Source organism: Petaurus breviceps, unplaced genomic scaffold (assembly GCF_028583685.1).
Source record: "Petaurus breviceps papuanus isolate PSGF00001 unplaced genomic scaffold, PetGlider_PUasm1.0 90842, whole genome shotgun sequence".
Classification (NCBI taxonomy): domain Eukaryota; kingdom Metazoa; phylum Chordata; class Mammalia; order Diprotodontia; family Petauridae; genus Petaurus; species Petaurus breviceps.
The window spans coordinates 15,429,583-15,438,924 of NW_027187358.1; the positions used below are offsets into that span (position 1 = coordinate 15,429,583).

At 34.8% G+C, this 9,342-nt stretch overlaps 1 protein-coding gene across 11 annotated transcripts in view; it reads right to left on the minus strand.

Moving 5' to 3' along the window:
- The window catches only part of NRXN1 (neurexin 1), a 1,464,789-nt gene that overhangs the window by 1,345,625 nt on the left and 109,822 nt on the right, over nt 1–9,342 (minus strand). The gene's annotated exons all lie outside the window — the stretch shown is intronic.

Here is a 9,342-nt window from a genome sequence, read left to right on the forward strand (position 1 = left end):
GTAAATAATTTGCTCAAATTTCCCACCTTCACTTCAAATAAGGCATCTAGACTCAAAGAAAACTTTCAAGAGCTAATATCTGACATCAAAAACCCAAGATTATGACTAAAGAATGACAACAATACACTAGATGTTTAATGTTCAGGAATTTGTTAATTGTTCTTCTTTTTTAGAACCAATATCACAAATAAGAGAATTTAGTGATAATATCATAAAGGGAACTATAAGGCTTGACAACACACCTCCAACCTATGGGTTACAATGTGTTTTAATTTAAACTAGGGATTAAGCATAGTTTAGATTCAAGAATGGTCAAACAACTTAATGTAATTCAAACTGGATACAAATGAGCTGAGATTCTGTACCATATGAGCATTGACCTAAAAGTCAGGAGATCCCAGTCACCCAGTTACCTTATTACAACTTGCTATGCAAATCACTTTGGTCCTTTTTTCTCCTGTGCTTTAGTTCCTTGTCTGTACATTCTAAAAAAGATTTGTATTCCACCAATGAAAATCACAAAATCGAATGATTTCACAGAAATCAAATCAGATGACTTCAAAACTGCTTTAAATATTGTTAAATACTACACAAATATAAGGTGTTGGTTTTCCTGTTTTTGTTACTAGTAAGTTCTCTGGAGATTCACTGAAGTTCTAGAGTGAGCTTAAAAGGTAACTCCATATTTCAAAGAACTAAACTGAATCTGATTGCTTCCAAGCGAGGGGACAACCCATCTCCTCAGAGGACATACGATTAATAAGAACTAGATCTGGGTTGAACATTTTGGAAAATGCTTCCGACTATTAGCCCTATAGAAGATGTGTCAAAACCAAACCAATAATTAAGAGTACTGAAGAAGATACGGCTGACTCAGGCATCCACCTATCTGTTTCTTATAAATATCAGTTTATAAGAAGATATACATACTTGCATATACATTTATGTAAATAGAAATAGATGTGTATTATATAGGTACGAGTGTATATATAAAATATATGTATATGCATTATATATATATCCATATATATGTATATTCATTTGAAAATAACAGCATAATTACACTTTACAAAAAAAGGATCATGGAATTGTAAATGTTAAGTTGCCTCAAGTAGAACTAATATTTTTTAAAGTATATATCCATTAGAAGATATTTGTGAGATACATAGTTTTAAAGAACATTTTTATGATAAAACTGAAATAGAAAAAAATGTAGCATAGTGACTAGAGAGCTACTCCTGGGTTAGGGAAAACCTGGATTCAAATCCCACCTCTTTTTGAGATTGATTTTATATTTGAAAAAGATAAAGGCATTCTAGATGCCTCAAGGAACTGCCTAGAACTTATTTATCAAATTATAAGACAGGAGTGTGATCATTATAAAGGAATAAATTATACATACTCCTGGGAAATCATAGTTCTTTCATATATTTAGGTTACACTAAAATGTTATTTGTTCTTTTGTAATCTTCAGTCATGTCCAACTCTTCATGAATTCATTGGGCTTTTCTTAGCAAAGATATTAGAGTGGTTTGTCAATATCTTCTCCATCTCATTTTACAGATGAGGAAACCGAGGCAAATAAAGTTAAGTGGTTTTCCTAGAGTTACATAGTAAGGGTTTGAAGTTAGATTTTAATTCAGAAGGATGAGTATTCCTCATTTCACGCTTGAAAATCTATCCACTGTGCTACCTAGCATGACATTGGCATGATCTTTCTTTCAGGCTGTGTATCTATATGCAAGAGGTGACCAAATAATAATTATTTTTTTTCACTGTAACCCACAGAAACCTCATTCAGTTACTGAAATTCTATTGACACCACATACCTATTGTTCAATCAAAACTGAAAAGACCAGTCTTATTCTTCAAAGATGTTGCTTTTGTTGATAAAATAACTGAGTGGTTGACTGTATTTAAATTGTTCTTTAAATTGTGGCCCAGAATTGCTTCTAATACAAGATGGCCTTTTGTATCTAGTAACAAAACACCCTATCCTAAAAGTTAAGCTAGGACTCTCATGAATTTAGATATGAGACTACAGAAGGTATGTTTTCCCAGAATGAAGCTATTACATTCAAGTGATTTGTAAAAAAGACTTTTATCTAAAGAAGGTAAAGAAAATCAACAAGTCTTATTTCATGATTTTATGCATTGAGAAATCCTTTGCCTCAAACATGAGACAGTATAGTATAGTGGAAAATGTTCAACATTTGCAGTCAGTAATATATCGGAATCCTTCCTCTGCATCTTATCATCCTCTGTAAAATGAAGACATTGAACTAGAGAAATTATATAGTTTCTTCCAGTTCACAACTGATGCCTAAACATAGTTTATTTGAATATACATTTTTTCAGACAATGTGTTTTCCATTTGCTAATATTTTATGTTTCCTAAACTGAGCAGCAAATTTATTATCATTTATTTTTTTCTGAACCAAATATGAAAAGAAAACAGTGAAGGTGTATGTATTTCTCCATTATAACCAATATTTAACAATGACATCTGACATGCTACATGTGTTAATGAGATATCTAAACAGAAAGGTTATTTTCTATAAAACTCACACAAGTTATGCTTTGATTGGAAACTTTCATATTAAATACAAAAAAGACAACAACCATTGAAGAAGGACTTATAAACAGAAACTACACAGCAAATTTCACAAAATATTCCATATGAAACAAGGAGGGATGGATCTTTAGTCATTTTTAAAATCATCAGGATATAACCATAGATAATTCTGCTATTTTCTATTTTCTCCATTTGAAATTAAATCCAACTCTAGACAGTCTTCAATTAACAGTATACTTTCTAAGCCATTCTTTCCACATGAGTGAAGAATATGTAATAGCCTAACATTGAGCAGGCAGATTTGTATAACCCATAATAACAACTGATTTCACTTGTTCAGATTTTATGGTTCCTATCACATTCCTTTTTCTTTTATTTCTTTGCCATTTATGAAATGTCCACTTATCTCCAAAAAGTCTAAACTTGGGGAAAAATTGTGTCATACTGGCAAATTATTTCCTTTCTTTTGAAATATGTTAATATTTCAAAACACACTTCCAAGAACATGCATGTAATATATACAGAGCCAATACCACATCTTACTTTGGGGAAAAATAAAAGCCATCTTCATCTAAGTGTACTTTAGAAGATTGTCTGAAGTGTTTTTTTCTCTTTTATCCTTAATGCAAGTAGCTCTTAACATCTTATAATTGACAGTTTTTATCACCATCCAACCAGTATCCCATTATGAAAAGAATAAGCATACTTTTCAGTAGCAATTTATAGAGGATGAATTTTATAGCACTAACATGCAGTTTCTAACCACTGGATATGATATCCCCCTGGATTTCTTTTATCAATGAAATACCCAGGTGCTAAAGAATATACTAGAGAATTCTATAGGTACCAGAAAGACTGACTTTGCAGTCTTCAAAAGACATAATTTTGGCCCCAATTTTCATTTCTAAAATACTAATCAATAATATTTTATTTTGCTTCTTTAAGCTTTAAAGAATTTAAAGATAACTCCATGGTGGAATGGGAACAAGCAAACACAAAAATGGGGAGGAATAGTGATATTCATCATGTGCCTTTTTTCCTTTTGCTTTAGAGATTGATTATAGATTAAGACTATATTCATCTTAATATACAATCACCATTGAAATCAAGAGTTCTACACAAGTCAATGAAATACCAGTAGTCCATTCATTTTCTTTTTTTTTTTTGTTTTTTTGTTTGGAGGGCAGTTGGGGTTAAGTGACTTGCCTAAGGTCACATGGCTAGTTTTCATGTTAAGTGTCTTAGGTCAAATTTGAACTCAGGTCCTCCTGACTCCAGGGCCAGTGCTCTATTCACTGCACTACTAGTCCATTCATTTTCACAACCCTCTTTGTATAACAGAATCTTCCAGTGATAGTGATGGCAGAAATGGCCATGCTTGAATTTGTGACAGCCACACTTCAAACCAAATCTCACAGTGACAGATTAATTCATCGAATACACATTTCCTTTTTGGGGAACTTTTTCTTCAATTTTCAAAATTGCATTAGATGTAACAAGACACACAGATTTTCTTTCTAAATTAAGAGAAATAGGTACAGTGGCCAAAGGCATTTATTTTCAGCAGTGAGTCCATGAGGGTCTTCTCTGAATAAACATTTCCAGTACTTTCCTCTTTAAGGACTATTGTTATCTTGTAGTTATATAGCATGATATATATATATATATATATATATATATTTTATGTGTGTATGTATACATATACATAAAAGTGTATATGCATTCACATACATTCTATTTGGCATCCATAAAGGACTGTGATGGTTAAGGAGGTATCCGAGACCGGGCTCCAGTAAAAAATAGTAACACTGAAAACCACAACACTATGGGACACTTAGGTTCTATCCAATGAAAAATAAACAAAATAAGTCAAGAATTTCTTCAGTACTTAGGCATGGAATAGTGGAGGTCATCTGAAAATGATTCAATCTCCCTTACTCCTTTCCTTTTTCAATTAAATTAATTTGCATAAACAACTTTAATTGCAACATGCATGTATGTATAAATCACCAGCAATTCAAAATAATGGGGAGAGTTTGATTTAACCCAATAATTCAATTAAGAAACCTAAATAAAAGTATGTTTGGTAAAAATATTCAACTAAGTTAAGCACTTACCTTTCATTTAAATTGTGGCTTCTCAAAAGGGGACGAAAAAGGGAGCATTAAGGAACAGATTGGTCTATACGGTATGAACAAATCATCCAGAAATAAACCTCTATTACAGAGTGTTTTTTTTCTACACATTTAAAAAGGGGAAATAGTGAGCACAAAGGAAGAAAAAAGTGGCAATCACCCAAGAGCTGCTCATTGTTCTCTGAAAGCACAATAGAAACATAATGAGTCCTGTGAAGAATCTTTTGACATCTTGGAAAAATCGGGTGCTCAATGCGTTTCCCCAAGATACCTTTAACTTGCACACCTAGGACTTACTCAGCAATTGGCTACATGCTAGGTCTCTCAAACCTTGGCAGCATTTCAGGAGTTGGATTTTTTGAACAGATGAGCAGTTTTTGAATCATTTTCTTTCCAACACATTAAGCACAAATAGTTAACCATCACTCTTTCCTTCTTACATGTTCTTTCTCAACATATGCACACACTATGACAATTCTAGGAAAAAGTCCACTTACTTTTACACTGAATTTGCATTAACCTCTATTCTTTGTTTTTTTTTAAGTGCTGGATATTGAGTCTGATGTTCAGATATTTAAAGTCTACCTCTTTCACTTACTTCTTGTGTCTTGAGGGATCAAGTATGCAGGAAGTACATGAGACCTGGCCAAGAGCTGATCCAAATTGCCAACAAATTTTTCACCTACAAACCAGTAATTTGAAAAATACCTGTTTGGCATCAGACTGCATAGTGAAAAGAACACTGGATTTGAAGCCAAAGGACTTGAGTTTTAAGTCCTAGCTTTTCCATTTTCTTACCTGTGTGATCATGTACAAATTACTACCCTTTTCTTGACTTACAGGGTACCTAACAGCTCCAAATCTACGACTCTATAATCCTATAATCTATGAACACATAAAAACTAATGTTTATCTCATTGAAACACTCCAGAGATATATTAAAATTAATAAGATGATAATCATATAATAGATGTGTGACTTTGGAAAAGTCACATGACTTCTCTAAGCTCCAATTTGTTCATCTCTAAAGTAAGGGAGGTGGAACAGAGGACTTCCGAGATCTTTCCTAAGGTTAATATTCTGTAATTCTATGAGAGAAAATAGAAAATGAATGGGAAAAGTGATCTGTTGAAGTGCACACAAATCACTTAATTGATAGAACAAGGCATTCTTTTCAGAAAAAAAGCTTCTTCTGTCTTACAACAGTTTTCATCACCAGAGGAGCTGAGGCACACTAAGTAGATTTTTATAAGCCCCCAAAGTCCCCTGAGGCAGAGGTAGAGGCAGAAGCTGAGAAACAATATGCTATTTGTAAAGTCTGCTAAGACAATTTCTTTGTTATTGAATCTCTGATCATTTCCCCCACAGGGCTATACTTTCTAGTGTTGCTCCAACTGTAGCCAACAGCTTGTTTTTTATTAACTAGATCCAGAGAAGTCTTATGAAAGCCAAGAACATCTCACTGGAAGGGCAGTCCTTCAGCATGACTGCAGGCCTTGATGGCTAGTTCTCTGCCAAAGGCTTTTGAAATAAATGTCCTCACCTTACAGAAACTTTTTAAAGGACCTAATTCAGCAGAATTCATGAAGGAAGACCACTGGAAAAGCAGAGAGAAAGGGGAATGTAATGTTTGTTTTTGATCCTTTTCTTCTAGGCCAAATCCCACTGTGGGAAATAGGAAATGGAACATTTCTATAGAGTTCAGCAAAGCTTTCTCAAAGAAGTAGACTGTTCATTCTTTGTTTCTAGGTAGCCATGAATGTTGGCAAAAGGCTAGACTATAGTACTTGGAAATAAGAAGGCAAATGAAGACTTTCATTGTATAATTGTTAGTATTTATATAAAATGTTATGATAACAAAGCTCTTTAGAAATAGAGAATCCAGGGGTGGTTAGGTAGTACAGTGAATAGAGCACTGGCCTTGAAGTCAGGAGGAACTGAGTTCAAATCTGGGCTCAGACACTTAACACAAAACTAGCCATGTGACCTTGGGTAAGTCACTTAACCCCAATTGCCCTACCTTCCCTCCTCCAAAAAGGAAAAAAAAATTAAAAATAGAGAATCCAGAAGGCCTGACCAAAAAAGGTAGATGGTCACCTTTTGTTCTCCCCCAGATTCATTTACAGGGCCCTTAGGGAGGTCTCAAAACCTAATCCATAGAACTGCTTCCTGGTAGGGAGGGGAAAGGAGTGTTCTGCTAAATGGGTTTTGGGGATAGAGACTTATAAACTCTGATGTAACAAGGGTTAAAGTGATTTTTTTAAAAGTCATATAACTATCTGACAGCAATATCTGGAAATATTAGGAAAAGTGGGTTAAAAAAATAGATACTAACCTAAAGGCTTTTACTAGCTTTTGTAGCTTTACTTCTGGCTGTTGTGGCTCACCACCCTCTGCCATGCACTAAAAGATTTCTATTCTCACCTCTGCCCTCTTCAAAGAGAGACTCTCTAGTAATTTTATTCCAGAAAGTTGAAGCCAAGAGGAGTCTGGTGACCGTGAGAATGTTAGAGATGATATAAAATGTCAGTCCCATTAGAAATCAGATGAGAGCCATGTATCAGAGATGAATAGCTCTACACCATCCCACCATTTGAGACTTCTCCCAGACATGCCTCTGTTATTCTCAAAACACATGTCCTACCTATAATACATTGTCTTTATGTCTGAACCTCTCCCACTGTCTAGAACATCAGTGGAGAACTATGTCATTTGTATGGCTGAAGGTAAGAATGCATATGAATCTTTTCTTATCACTTTATTATTTTACTTGACTATTAGTTTTATTTTCTACTAATTTTCTTCTAACGTGTCCTCTGACCCTTTGGTAGAATTTGACACAATCACAGGAGAAGTGTTTGAGTAGTGTTTTTTGAGTGGATACTGACCTGGAGTGAGCATCTTGAATCTGAGTTAATTTTTTTTGTGGGCCCTTATAATTAGGGGCCCCTGGTACTTTTATTTTCAGCTCTAAATCTGTGATTCTGTGATCTGTAATCCTGTCAAGTTCATTTTACAGATGAAGAAATTGAGGTTCAGTGAAGTATTATGACTTACTCATAACTAAAAAAATGGAAGAACAAGAATTTAAACTGAATCCACATCCAGAACCCTTTTCATTATCACGATCCAAGACCACTCTTTTTTTCCTCTCCTTTTACTTAGGAGACACCCTGTTTTCCAGAGGTAAGGCCCAGCAAGCAGGACCTGAGCTTGGCATAACAACAATCCTTTGGCTCCTCACTCTAAATGAACACTGCTGCAACTAAATCGCAGAACTGATAGTCCCTGAGCACCGGCAAGCACCAACAGGCCCAGACGTTAAGCTTTGCTATGAATGGACTTTTTGTCTCTAGACAACCTGCGCCTTACCGTTGCTGTTGTGCCTCACCATTGTTGCTTCTATGATATCTTATCTTTGTCTAGCCACAAAGATATAAATCAAGGTTTAGGCCACTTCTTCATGTTCGGATGAGAGGAGACCCTGACACAGGTCTAATTTCTCTCACTAAATGGGATAAAGTAAGGCTTTTGTTTGTTTTGTTTTGTATTTTGCTTTTAACCTGTGTGAGCTCTTTGTTGTTCTTGGAGTGAACGGTGGTTGCAAAACCTCTATGACTCTTTGGCTATCTGTTACTAGAGTTGACACCACTTTGCCCTGCTGCCTTTATTACAATATGGCACCATAATCCCTCTACTAGAGTTGTTTGTGTTCAGTCATTTCAGTCGTATCTGATTCTTCATGGTCCCATTTGGGGTTTTCTTGGTAAAGATACTGGAGTAGTTTGCCATGTCTTTCTCCAGCTCATTTTATACATGAGGAAACTGAGGCGAACAGGGTTAAGTGACTTGCCCAAGGTTACACAGCTAGTAAGCATATGAAACTAGTTTTGACCTCAGGATGATGAGCTTTCCTGATTCCAAACATATCACTTTCTCCACTGTGCCACCTAGCTGTCCCACTACTGGAATTACAGGAGTATTTCTTATAACTGCTTTGTATAACACTTCTATAGGCAGCACAGCACCATGATAAGAGAAACACATTTAGAATTAGAATACCCAAATTCCATTCCCCGGTGCACCAATAAATTAATTTACAAATTAGAAGAGAAAGTTACTTCTTCCTCTTATTTTCCTCATCTAGTATATCAAAACCTTGGAACAGATGATCCTAGAAGTGCATTTTCTGATGCAATCCTTCTAAATTCCCTCTTTGAGGAGTCTCTTCTGTCATGCATAATGTCCCAGAGTCCATTAAAAAGAAAATGCATTTTTGGCTTTCTTTTCTGCTAGCCCTAGAAATTTTGTGAAATGATAGTTTCAAATATGTCATTCCTTTATCACCTCTAGATGACAACCAGAAAAAAATCAAATAAGCTAGAGGTTTGAAATTTTTGTGTCTCCTCCATGAGACATGAGACACAGTCAAGGAAACTAACTTCTTAATGACATATAAAAAAACAGAAGTATTAGATTATTCTATCATTTGGTTCCTGTTGCAAGTGATTATAATATCCACTGAGAATAATAATTTTATTGTGAGAAACAGGAGAAACAAAATCAAATGTTAAATCTCTCTCTCTCTCTTTCTCTCTCTCTCTCTCTCTCTCTCTCTCTCTCTCTCTCTCT